Consider the following 12,632-nt stretch of genomic DNA (forward strand, 5'->3'; position numbering starts at 1 on the left):
ACGGAGGAATATGTCCCAAATGAAAGATCAGGACAAAATTGCAGTAAGAGAGCAAAACAGAGATAAGCAATATGACTGATAGAGAATTTAAAATAATGGTCATAAAGATACTCACTGGACCTGAGAAAAGATTGGAGGACCTCAGTGAGGCCCTCAATAAAGAGACAGAAAAAATGAAAAAGAACCAATCAGAGATGAAGAAACCAATAACTGAAATTTAAAATACATGAGATGGAATAGCTAGTGGGCTAGAGGAAACAGAACAGATCAGCAACCTGGAGGACAAAGTAATGGAAAGTAGTCAAGCTGAATGGGAGAAAGAAAAAACAATAACAAAAAATGAAAACAGATTAAGGGAACTCAGTGACACCATCATGCATAATAACATTTGCATTATAGGGATCCCAGAAGGAGAAGAGAGAGAAAAACAGGCAGAAAATGTATTTGAAGAAATAGTAGCTGAAAGTCTCCTGAATCATTATGACACCAGATACCCAAAATGTGGTGGGGACAGGCGTAAAAGTTTAGTGCTTTTAGAATGGGTTCAAACTTAAGCAACCATCAACTTAATATGGCCTGCTATATGTATAAGATGCTATACTTAAATCTAATGGTAACCACAAATTAAAAATTGGCAATAGATATGCAAAAGATAAAGAGAAAGGAATCCAAGTATATCACTAAAGAAATCCAGCAAACTGTGAGAGAAGAGAGTAAGAAAAGAAAGGAACAGAGAAGAACTACAAAAACAACCACAAAACAAGTACCAAAATAGCAATAAGTACATACCTACTAATAATTACTTCAAATGTAAATGGACTCAGTGCTCATTGAAAGACATAGGGTGATGGAATGGATAAAAAAGCAAGACCCATCTACGCACTGCCTACAGGAGACTCACTTCAGACCTACAGCCACCTGCAAGCTGAAAGGGAAAGGATGGAAAAGCATTTAACACGCAAACAGAAGTGAAAAGAAAGCCAAGGTAGCAATACTTATATCAGAAAAAATAGACTCTAGGGGCGCCTTGGTGGCTCAGTGGGTTGGGCCTCTGCCTTTGGCTCAGGTCATGGTCTCGGGGTCCCGGGATCGAGCCCTGTATCGGGCTCTCTGCTCAGCAGGGAACTTGCTACACCCTCTCTCTCTGCCTGCCTCTCTGCCTACTTGTGAGCTCTCTCTCTCTCTGTGTCAAATAAATAAATAAAATCTTAAAAAAAAAAAAAAAAAAAGGAAAAGAAAAAGAGGGCACCTAGATAGCTCAGTTGGTTAAGCAACTGCCTTTGGTTCAGGTCATGATCCCAGAGCCCCAGAATCGAGTTCTGCGTTGGGCTCCCCGATCAGTGGGGAGTCTGTTTCTCCCTCTGCCTTTCCCTCTCTCATGCTCTATCTCTCAAATAAATAAAATCTTAAAAAAAAAAAAAAAAGACTCTAAGACAACTGTAATGAGACAGAGGAAACTATGTATTCATAAAGGGAACAATCTAACAAGGGGACAACCATTATAGGGGGAGGAGTTAAGATGTTGGAGGAATAAGGGACCCTAATTTCATCTGGTCCCTGGAATCCAGCTGGAAAGTTATCAAAGCATTCTTAACACCTGTGAAATTAACCAGAGATCTGAGAAAAGAATTGTTGCAGTTCTACAAATAGAAAAGGGACCACTTTTTGCAAGGTAGGAGGTGTATAGACATGAAACTGAAACAATATATCAGAAGATAAAAGATGGGGGGGGAGGAAGCCTCCATAAACGGGGTACCAGAAAGTGTTACAAGCAGTGAAGCACAAAATCCTAACTTTTAGAAGTCTCTCTGAAAAGTGCTCAGGGGGTAAAGTGGATGGAATCCCAGTGGGACAGCATGGTCTCAGGGTCCCTGGGGTCACAAAAAGAATGCAGGTGCCTGAATGCAGCAGAGTTCCCAAGCACTCGAGTGGGGAAGCCAGCTGCAAACAGCGAGTCCAGGTGCCAACTTTCTGCTTGGTGTTGTCATAAACTGCAAACCACTGCAGGGTGGGGTGACTGGTCTCCAAGGAGGGGCCCAGCAAGAGGCAGAACCACAGAGAAACACCCCCCCCCCCCGGGAGGAATGGCACAGGTGGGCTGTGCAGGAGTCTGCAGGGTTTGGAGACTTGAAGTAGGGTCGTGTGACTGAGCTAGAAGTCCTCAGTCCCAGGCTAGGTAAGCACAGAGTACTGACAGAAACCAGGGAGACAATAGTGATTGCTTTTCAGTGAAGGCTCACTGAAGAGTAGGGGGCACAAACTTTTAGCTCTGGGGCTAGAGATCAGGACGCCGCCATTTTCACCACCACAACCACCCCCGACCCCCGCCATTGTTGCTTCAGAGAGCAAAACAGCCATATAGTGCAATCTGGAGGGAGACACTTATACTGAGCCTGGCTCCCTGGCAAAGGGGGTGCAATTCCACCAGGGCAAAGACGCTTGAGAATCAGTGCAATAGGCCCCTCCTCCAGAACACCAGCAGAAACATCAGCTAATACCAAGTTTACTGATCATAGAAAGCTGGAAAACTCAGCTCTTGGGGAAAAGAGTATATAGCATTCATGGGTTTTTTTCTCATTATTCTTTACTCTTTCAGTTTTCCTTTTTTTTTCTTTTCAGCTATTTTTTAATTTTATCAATTCTTTTTTAAGTCTTTTTTAATTTTCATTTTTACATTTACATTTTATATATATATTTTTCATTTTTGGCTTCCTTTCACTGTATTCAATTTTATTTTTGTGTAAGTTTTCTTGCTCTCCTATTTTGAGATCTAGTTTCTTCTAACAAACAGACCAAAATACACCCAGAATCTAGTTTATTGTTATGTTCTGTTCTACTTCTTGTTTAATTTCTCTCCCTCTCTCTCTCTCTCTTTTTTGTTGTTTCTGTTCTCTTCTGATTTGTTTAGTGCATATTTTTCTGATGTCTTGTTGCTGTTTTTGTATTTTTCTCTCTTCCATCTATTCTTTTCTGGACATAAGGATGAGATGGAAAAACTCACCCCAAAAGAGAGAACAGGAGGCAGTATTCACTGCCAGGGATTTAATCAATATGGATACAAGTAAGATGTGAGAATTAGAATTCAAACCAACTATTATAAAGATATAGCTGGGCTTGACAAAAGCATAGAAGACACCAGAGAATCCCTTACTGGAGAAAAGAACTAAAATCTAATCAGGTTGAAATAAAAAGGGCTATTCCTGAGATTCAATAAAAAATGGTGGTTCTAACTGCTAGGATAAATGAGGCAGAGGATAGGGTCAGTGAAATAGATGACAAAAATGATGTAGAATAAAGAAGTGGAGAAAAAGAAAGATAAACAACCACTGGATCACAAAGGGAGGATTTGAGAGATCAGTGATACCATAATGCAAAACAATATTAGAATAATTTGGGTCCCAGAGGAAGAGGAAAGAGAGAGAAGGTTTATTTGAACAAATTATAGTTGAGAACTTCCTTAATCCAGGGAAGGAAACAGGCACTCAAGTCCAGGAGGCACAGGGAACCCTCCTCAAAATCCATAAAAATAGGTCAACACCTCAACATATAAGAGTGAAGCTTGCAAATTTCAGAGATAGAGAAAATCCTGAAGGCAGCTCAGGACAAGAGGTTCTTAACCCATAAGGGTAGAAACATAAGGCTGGCAGCAGACCTGTGGACAGACTGGGCAGACCAGAAAGGACTGACATGATATATTCAAGGTGCTAAATAAGAAAAATATGCAGCCAAGAATACTTTATTCAGCAAGGCTGCCACTCAGAATAGAAGGAGAAATAAAGAACTTCCAGGACAAACAGAAAACAAAAGAATCTCTGATCACTAAACCAGCCATGCAAGAAATATTAAAGGGGGTATGTGTGTCCGAGTGGCTCAGTCTGGTCAAGTGTCTGCCTTCAGCTCAGGTCATGATCCCAAGATCAGGGATCAGGCCCCACGTGGGGCTCCCTGCTCAGTGGGGAACTTGCTTCTCCCTCTCCTCCACTCATGCTTTCTCTCATGTGCTCTCTCTCTCAAATAAATAAATAAAATATTAAAATATATATATCATATTTAATATATATATTTAATATATATTATATTTAATATGATATATATATTAAAGGGGCTCCTTTCAGAGAAGAAGGAGCCCAAAAGTAACAAACGCCAGAAAGGAACAGAGATAATATACAGACACAGTGACTTTACAGGTAATAAAATGGCACTAAATTTATATCTTTCAGTAATTACTTTGAATGTAATTGGTCTAAACACTCTAAACAGAAGACACAGGGTATAGATTAGATAAAACAAACAAACAAACAAACAAATAAAACCCATGAAAATGCTGTCCACAAGAGACTCATTTTAGACCAAAAGCCATCTCCAGATTGAAAAAGAGGGGCTGGAGAACATTTATCATGCTAATGGACATCAAAAGAAAGCTGGAGTGCCAATCCTTACATTAGACAAATTAGATTTTAAACCAAAGACTGTAATAAGAGCTGAAGAAGGACACTATATCATAATAAAAGGGTCTGTCCAATAAGAAGATCTAAAAATTGTATATATTTATGCTAACTTGGGAGCAGCCAATTATATAAGCCAATTAATAACAAAATTAAGGAAACATATTGATAATAATACAACAGTAGTGGGGACTTTAACACCCCACTCAGCAATGGACAGATCATCCAAGCAGAAGATCAACAAGGAAACAAGGGCTTTGAATAACACACTGGACCAGAAGGACTTCACAGATTTATTCAGAGCATTTCACCCTGAAGCAACAGAATACACATTCTTCTCGAGTGTACATGGAACATTCTCCAGAATAGATCACATACTGGGCCTCAAATCAGGTCTCAACCAGTACCAAAAGATTGGGATTATTCTTTGCATATTTTCAGACCACATGCTTTAAAACTGGAACTCAATCACATGAGAAAATTTGGAAGGAACAGAAATACTTGGAGGCTAAAGAGCATCCTACTGAAGAATGAATGTGTCAACCAGGAAATTAAAGAAGAATTTTAAAAATTCATGGAAACAAATTAAAATGAAAACACAGCTCCTCAGAAACTTTGGGATGCAGCAAAGGCAGCTCTAAGAGGAAAGTACATAGTAATACAAACCTTTTTCAAGAAACAAGAAAAGTCTCAAATACACAACCTAACCTTATACCCAAAAGAGCTGGTGAAACACCAAATAAAGCCTAAAACCAGCAGGAGAAGAGAATAATAAAGATTAGAGCAGCAATCAATGAACTAGAAACCAAAAGAACAGTAGAACAGATCAATGAAACTAGGAGCTGGTTCTCTGAAAGCATTAATAGGATCAATAACCCCCTAACTAGGCTTACCAAAAAGAAAAGAGAAAGGACCCAAATAAACAAAATCATAAATGAAAGAGGAGAGATCACAACCAACATCAAAGAAATACAAACAATTATAAGAACATATTATGAGCAACTATATGCCAACAAATTAGGCAATCTGGAAGAAATGGATGCATTCTTAGGAAAATATAAACTACCAGAACTGAAATGGGAAAAAGTAGAAAACCTGGACAGATTGATAACCATCAAAGAAGTTGAAGCCGTAATTAAAAATCTCCCAACACACAAGAGTCCAGGACCAGATGATTTCCCAGGGGAAGTCTACCAAACATTTAAAGAAGAATACCTATTCTCATGAAGCTGTTTCAAAAAACAGAAATGGAAGGAAAACTTCCAAACTCTTTTTATGAGGCCAGCATTACCTTGATCCCCAAACCAAAGACCCCACCAAGAAGAATTATGGACCAACATCCCTGATAAACATGTATGCAAAAATTCTCATCAAGATCCTAGAGAGAACATACTTCAATATCATAAAACATGATACATCACATCAACAAGAGAAAGGATAAAAACCAGATGATCATTCAATAGATGCAGAAAAAGCATTTGACAATGTACAATATCCATTCATGATAAAAATCCTCAACAAAGCAGGTTTAGAGGGAATATACCTCAATGTAATAAAGGCGTACATAAAAGCTAATATCATCATCAATGGGGGAAAATCCGACAGCTTTTCCTCTATGGTCAGGAACAAGACAGAGATGTCCACTTCCACGATTTTTATTCAATATAGTACTAGAAGTTCTAGCCTCAGCAGTCAGACAATGAAAAGAAATAAAAGGCATCCAAATTGGCAAGGAAGAAGTAAAAAAACTTTTACTATTTGCAGATGACATAAAGGCAGAAATCCTGAAAGACTCCACCAAAAACTACTAGAACTGATAAATGAGTTCAATAAAGTTGCAGGCCACAAAATCAATATACAGAAGTCCATTACATTTCTATACACTAATAATGATTAGCAGAAAGAGGAATTAAGAAAACAACCCTATTCACAATTGCATGCCAAATAATAAAACATCTAGGACTGAACTTAATGAAGGAGGTAAAGGACCTATACTCTGAAAACCATAAAACACCAATGGAAGAAATTAAAGATGACACAAACAAATGGAAAGATATTCCATGCTCATGGGTTAGAAGAACAAATATTGATAAAATGTCCATAGTACCCAAAGCAATCTACAGATTGAATGCAATCCCTATCAAAATACCAACAGCATTTTCCACCAAACTAGAACAAACAATCCTAAAATTTGTATGGAACCAAAAAAGACCTTGAATAGCCAAAGTCATCTTGAAGAAGAACAAAGCTGGAGGTATCACATCCCAGATTTCAAGATACACTACAATGCTTAAGTAATCAAACAGTATGGCACTGGCACAAGAACAGACACATACATTAATGAAACAGGATAGAGAGCCCAGAAACAAACACATGATTTACTTGTATGCTCAATTAATATTCTATAAAGGAGGCAAGAATATGCAATGGGAGAATGACAGTCTCTTTAACCAATGGTGCTGGGGAAACTGGACAGCTACACACAAAAGAATGAAACTGGACCACTTTCTTACACCGTACACAAAAATAAATTTAAAAAGGATTAAAGACCTAAATGTGAGACCTCAAACCATGAAAATTCTTAAAGAGAACACAGGCAGCAATATCCCTGACATTGGCTGTCACATTTTTTTCTAGATATGTCTCCGGAAGCAAGGGAAACAAAAGCAAAATAAACTATTGGAACTACAACAAAATAAAAAACTTCTGCACAGCAAAGGAAACAATCAACAAATCTAAAAGACAATCTACTTAATGGAAGAAGATATTTGCAAATGACATTTTTCAGTAAGGGGCCAGTATCCAAAATATATAAAGAACAGTTCAACACCAAAACTCACAATCCAATTAAAAATGGGTAAAAGACATCCGGATGGCCAACAGATGCAGGAAAAGATGCTCAACATCACTTATTACAGGGAAATGTAAATCAAAAGCACAATAAGATATCACCTCATACCTGTCCAAATGGTTAAAATCAACAACACAAGGATCAACAGGTGTTAGCAAGAATGTGGAAAAAAAGGAATCTTCGTGCACTGTTGGTGGGAACTGTGGAAGACAGTATGGAGGTTCCTCAAAAGATTAAAAATAGAACTACCCTATGATTCAGTAATTCCATCTCTTGGGTATGTACCCAAAGAATACATTTCAACATTAAGTCGAAAAGATACATGTACCCTTATGTTTATAGTAACATCATTTACAATAGCCAAAATATGGAAGCAGCCCAAATGTCTAACAACATGTGAATGGATAAAGAAGATGTGATGTTTACATACAATGGAATCGTACTCAGCTATAAAATAAGAATGAAATCTTGCCATTTGCAACAACATAGATGGAGCTAGAGAGTATTATCCTAAGTGAAATAAGTCAGTCAGAGAAAGACAAATACTATATGATTTCACTCATATGTGGAACTGAAGAAACAAAACAAATGAACAACAAAAAAAGAGACAAACCCCAAAACAGATCCTTAATTATAGAGAACAAAGTGATGGTTACCAGAGAGGAGATAGTGGGGGGTTGGGTGACAGCTGATGGGAATTAGAGTTCCCTTATCATAATGAGCGCGGAGTAATGTATAGAATTGCTGAACCACTCTATTGTACACCTGAAACTAATACTGCATGTTAATTTTACTGGAATTAAATTTTAAAATTTAATTAATGAATTAGTTATAATTAATTAACTTTTAAAAAAGAACTATTTTTCTGAGGGGATAAATCTGCCCAGGAAATTAGGAACAGGATAAAACATTAAGCCAAACCTCATTATTAACCTCAAGAACAATATCCAGACTGTGGCAAGCACCATGATTTCAAAACTAGGCTTGTGGGTGGAAGGCCATAAGTAGACTGACATAAGATATTTCTAAGGTTGGTTCTTGTCCCCTTCATGTTTATGTCCACTTTCATTGATTCTGGGAGCTTCACAGCACCATTCTAATATATTCCTAATATATTAGGAATATAATATATAATATATAATATATTCTGCTAAGGTTAAGCAGAGTTAATGTCTGTTGTTTGGAACCAAGACCACTGACCAGTAGAGTACAGGGACATACCTTTGTTTGTTATTATTTTAAGACAAATTAAAACTTTAATGTAATTCATTATTTAAATCTATCCAATAGGCATGGACTAAAGAAAGATAATACTCATTGTTAAAAAGGATGTAAAGAGTAGGTGCTCCTGGGTTTTGATGTGGAACACTGTTTAAAGATTGGAAGTTGGGTGGCTCAGTCGTTTGAGCTTCTGCCTTCAACTCAGGAGATGATCCCAGAGTCTTGGGACACACCCCGCCAACCTGGGGGAGATCTTGGTTCTCCCTCTCCTCCCCTGCTCGAGCTGCTCTCTATTGTTATCTCTGTCTCTCTCTCAAATAAATAAATAAAATCTTTAAAAAAAATAAAGATTGGACACTTGGAGAGGATTCTGGAAGATGATGGTGGTGATGGTATTCTTCCCTGTTTTTTTCCTTTAAAAAAGTTTTTGTAAGATTTTGTTGTTGTTGTTGTTTTTAAAGATTTTATTTATTTATTTGACAGAGAGATCACAAGGGAGGCAGAGAGAGAGGAGGAAGCAGGCTCCCCACTGAGCAGAGAGCCAGATGTGGATGGTGGGGGGGTGGGCTCAGGACTCTATCCCAGGACCCTGGGATGATAACATGAGCCAAAGGGAGAGGCTTTAACCCAATGAGCCACCCAGGCGCCCCAAGATTTTACTTTTTTAAGTAATCTCTACACCCAACATGGAGCTGGAATCACAACCCTGAGATCAAGAGTCACATGCTTCAATGACTGAGCCAGCCAGGTCCTCGCCGCCCCGTTTTTTTAATTGTTACAGGAAACACATAAAATTTTAAGCATTTTAAGTTTGCAGTATTAAGTACAGTCACATTGTGATGTACCATCATCCATATCCAGAATTATTTTCTTCTTACAAAACTGAAACTCTATGTCAGACAATATCCCTCCATTCTCTCGTCTCCAAACATTAGCAACCACCCTTATACTTTCTGTCTCTATGATTTTAATTACTGCGAGTACTATATATAAGTGAAATCATATATTTGTCTTTTTGTGACTGGCTTATTTCAGTTAGCATAATGGGGGACACACTTTTTAATCTCTCTGGATTCCCAATTAAAAACAGAGCAACTGGGGTCAAAGCCAAAAACCCTAGGACAATATTAATAACAAAACTAGGTGTTATGAACAGTTTGCTCCCTAAATTTATACAGTGAACCCTAAACTTCAAAATGACATCATCTGGAGATAGAGATTTTAGGAGGCAATGAAGGTTAAATGAAGTCATGAGTCCCTAATACAATAAGATGGGTGGTCTTATCAGAGAGAAATCTCTCTCTTTCTCTCTCTCCATGAACACACACCAATGAAAGGCCAGGTGAGCACACCGTGAAACCAGAAAGTGAATCCTCCCTACAAACCATATCCTGCTCAACTTTGATCTTGGACTTTCCAGGTTCCAGAACATGAGAAATAGATTTCTATTGTTTAGGCTACTCAGTCTGTAGTATTTTTTTCATGGCAGCATTATGAGAATTATATATGAAGTGCTGGTATTTCATGAACTCCAAAGTATAAGTTGGTGAGGACAAACTACTGGTAACCACAGACTTGCGGGATATTAGCATCTGTGCAGAAAGAAGCAGAAGGAAGTAAGGAGACATCTCACAGATCTGAGAATAGGAATTCGTATAAATAGTCAGCAAATATTCACTGTAAAGTCTAACCATTTTGAGAACAGCAGTTGAAACAGGGTTGGTTTTTTTTTTTTTTTTTTTTTCTTCCCATTCCAACAGTGGCTAAAGGCAAGGAGTCCACTTTAGGTCTGAAGGGACTGGAGCAGTCTAGTCAGTATGGACCCTAAAACTGACCTGTCAGGACTTCCTTCCAAGTAGGGCCTCACACGTGGGAAAGAGAAGGCAGTGGGGATGACACGCAAATTCAGAGAGGCGAGCGCGCAAGGGTGAGGCGTGGCGAGCTTTTCAAAACCACACAAACCAACTCGGTCTCATTTATGGCCCAAGCGGAGCCAGTGAAAGCTCCTGGGCTGGACAGCAGAGTGAAGAGGCATCTAGCTGGGGAAGACGAAGGAACGGAAAGGACAAGCTGTCCACGGTCCTGCTCCTGTTCCCCTTCACTGTCCGCCAGGGCCACGCGGTTTAGAGAAAACCACAGGAGCTGGAACCCTGTCTTTTCCACTGGATGGTTTCACGAACCTGGACAAGTTCCAGAAATGACACTCACCCCCAGGCTCAAGTGAGGAGCAAAGGAAACAGAATGCAACAGACAGCTCCTGCACGGAGACAGGCAATCAAACACCCCTCGGCTGAGAGAGGGGCCCTCTCCCTCCCCTGCGCCCCGACGCTGCGGTTCCCGGCTGGGGGCGGACTTGGAGCGACTTAGCCGGGGCTCCAGCCCCCGCCGCTCGCTCACCGCAGCGTTCCAGCCCGCTCCGGCGTGCCAGCGCGCACACTCACACACACTCACCCAGACCCACACGCTCCCCGCGGGGACAGCCCGGGACCCGCAGACGCGCGCACGCACTCCCTCCGGGGCCCGCACACTACGCACGCGCCCGACGCTGCGTCCGATCCCGCGCCCCACCGGCCCCGCGGCACCACCTACCTTTCCAGACAGTGGAGATGCGGGGTCCGGTCTTCGGGTGGCCTTGGGTGGCGGCCGCTGTCCAGAGCAGCAGCAGCAGCAGCAGCAGCAGCAGCAGCAGCAGCAGCCGCCGCCGCCGCCGCCGCAGCTGGAGCCGGGACTAGGCCAGCAGGCCGGGAGGCGCATCTGGGCAGAGACGGTGACATCCGTAGGACCGGGAGCAACAGTAGCCAGCAGCCCAGCAGCCGAGATCTCGGCGCGGGGAGGCGGAGTCGAACACCTGACCTCACCCCGCCCCTCGCAGCCTTTCACGCCATGAGTCCGCGGTGCAACCCCCTCTCCCCACACACACACCCGGAAAACCTTCGCCGTCGGCTCTCCCTCAACTCCAAAGGGAGAACCCAGGCCGCCGGGGACAAGACAGACTTGTGGACTTCTGTGGTGGGTGGCAGGCCTTGTCCTTTCTCTGAGCCTCAGATCCACTCACCCCCACCCCACCAGAGGGCTGGCCTAGAAGTTGAGGAGTCTTAACAGACTAGCAGACAAGTCTAGTACCAGGGAATCTCACTAATGACCAGCTAAATGGTTTGGATCTTGGAAGTTTTATTTCTCAGAGGACAAGCTGGTTTAAGTGCACATCACTTCCTCTGAGCCTATAAGCAAGATGCTTTCCCTTCAGGAGGCAGGCAGAGGGCAGGGGTCAGCACCCCATCATTGCTCTGCTGTGAGAACCCAGATTTTTTTTTTTTTTAAGATTTTATTTATTTGAGAGAAAGAGAGCACACAAATGGGGAGAGGCAGGGGGAGAGGGAATAGCAGCCTCGCCCACTGAGCAGGGAGCCGGAAGTGCGGAACAATTCCAGCACCCAGGATCATGACCTGAGCCCAAGGCAGCCACTTAACTAACTGAGCCACCCAGGCGCCCCAACACTGAATTTTCATCTTGGCCTGACTTCCTCCCCTCTCCCTTCTCCTCCCTTCTCCAACTGGCAGCCTTCTGGGCTGCCACCCCTCAGCCAGCTGGTGTTTGCTCAGAAAATCCAAACTCATTTCCATGTGATGGGAGGGGGATATAATTAAGAAGGCCCCCTTTTATTTTGTGGAGGTAGTTTCTATTGCTAGTTTGTTAAGCGTCTTTATCTTAGAAGAGTGTCAACTTTTGTCAGTGCTTTTTCTGTATTTATGTAGTTTTTCCAATTCCTTTTATTGATGTGCTATAAATTAAATTAAATTTTTTTTGCGTGTTGACTACCTTTGCATTGCAGGAATAAATCCCACTTGGTCATGGTATAATCCCTTTAATATGCTACTGAATTATTTGCTAGTATTTTTTCCAGGATTTTTGCATCAATGCTCATAGGCATATTGGTCTATAGTTTTCTTGTAGTGACTTTGTCTGGTTTTGATAACAGTATAATGTTGCCCTTGTAAACCGAGTTAAGAAGTGATCCCTTTTCAGTTTTTTGGGAAAGTTTGAGAAGGATTGGTATTAGTTCTTTAAATGTTTGGTAGAATTTACCAGTTCAGGGCTTTTCTTTGTTGGTTTA

The 12,632-nt window shown here is 41.0% G+C and overlaps 1 protein-coding gene across 1 annotated transcript in view; it reads right to left on the reverse strand.

The window, feature by feature from the left end:
- The window catches only part of ARID3B (AT-rich interaction domain 3B), a 115,933-nt gene extending 104,483 nt beyond the window's left edge, over positions 1–11,450 (reverse strand). Inside the window, exon 1 of the mRNA XM_059180380.1 lies at positions 11,107–11,450. The gene's annotated coding sequence lies outside the window, so the exon portion shown is untranslated. The remainder of the gene's footprint in view (positions 1–11,106) is intronic.
- Between the last annotated feature and the right edge of the window lie 1,182 nt (positions 11,451–12,632).

The sequence above is a fragment of the Mustela lutreola genome, chromosome 7 (assembly GCF_030435805.1).
Source record: "Mustela lutreola isolate mMusLut2 chromosome 7, mMusLut2.pri, whole genome shotgun sequence".
In the NCBI taxonomy this organism is placed as follows: Eukaryota; Metazoa; Chordata; class Mammalia; order Carnivora; family Mustelidae; genus Mustela; species Mustela lutreola.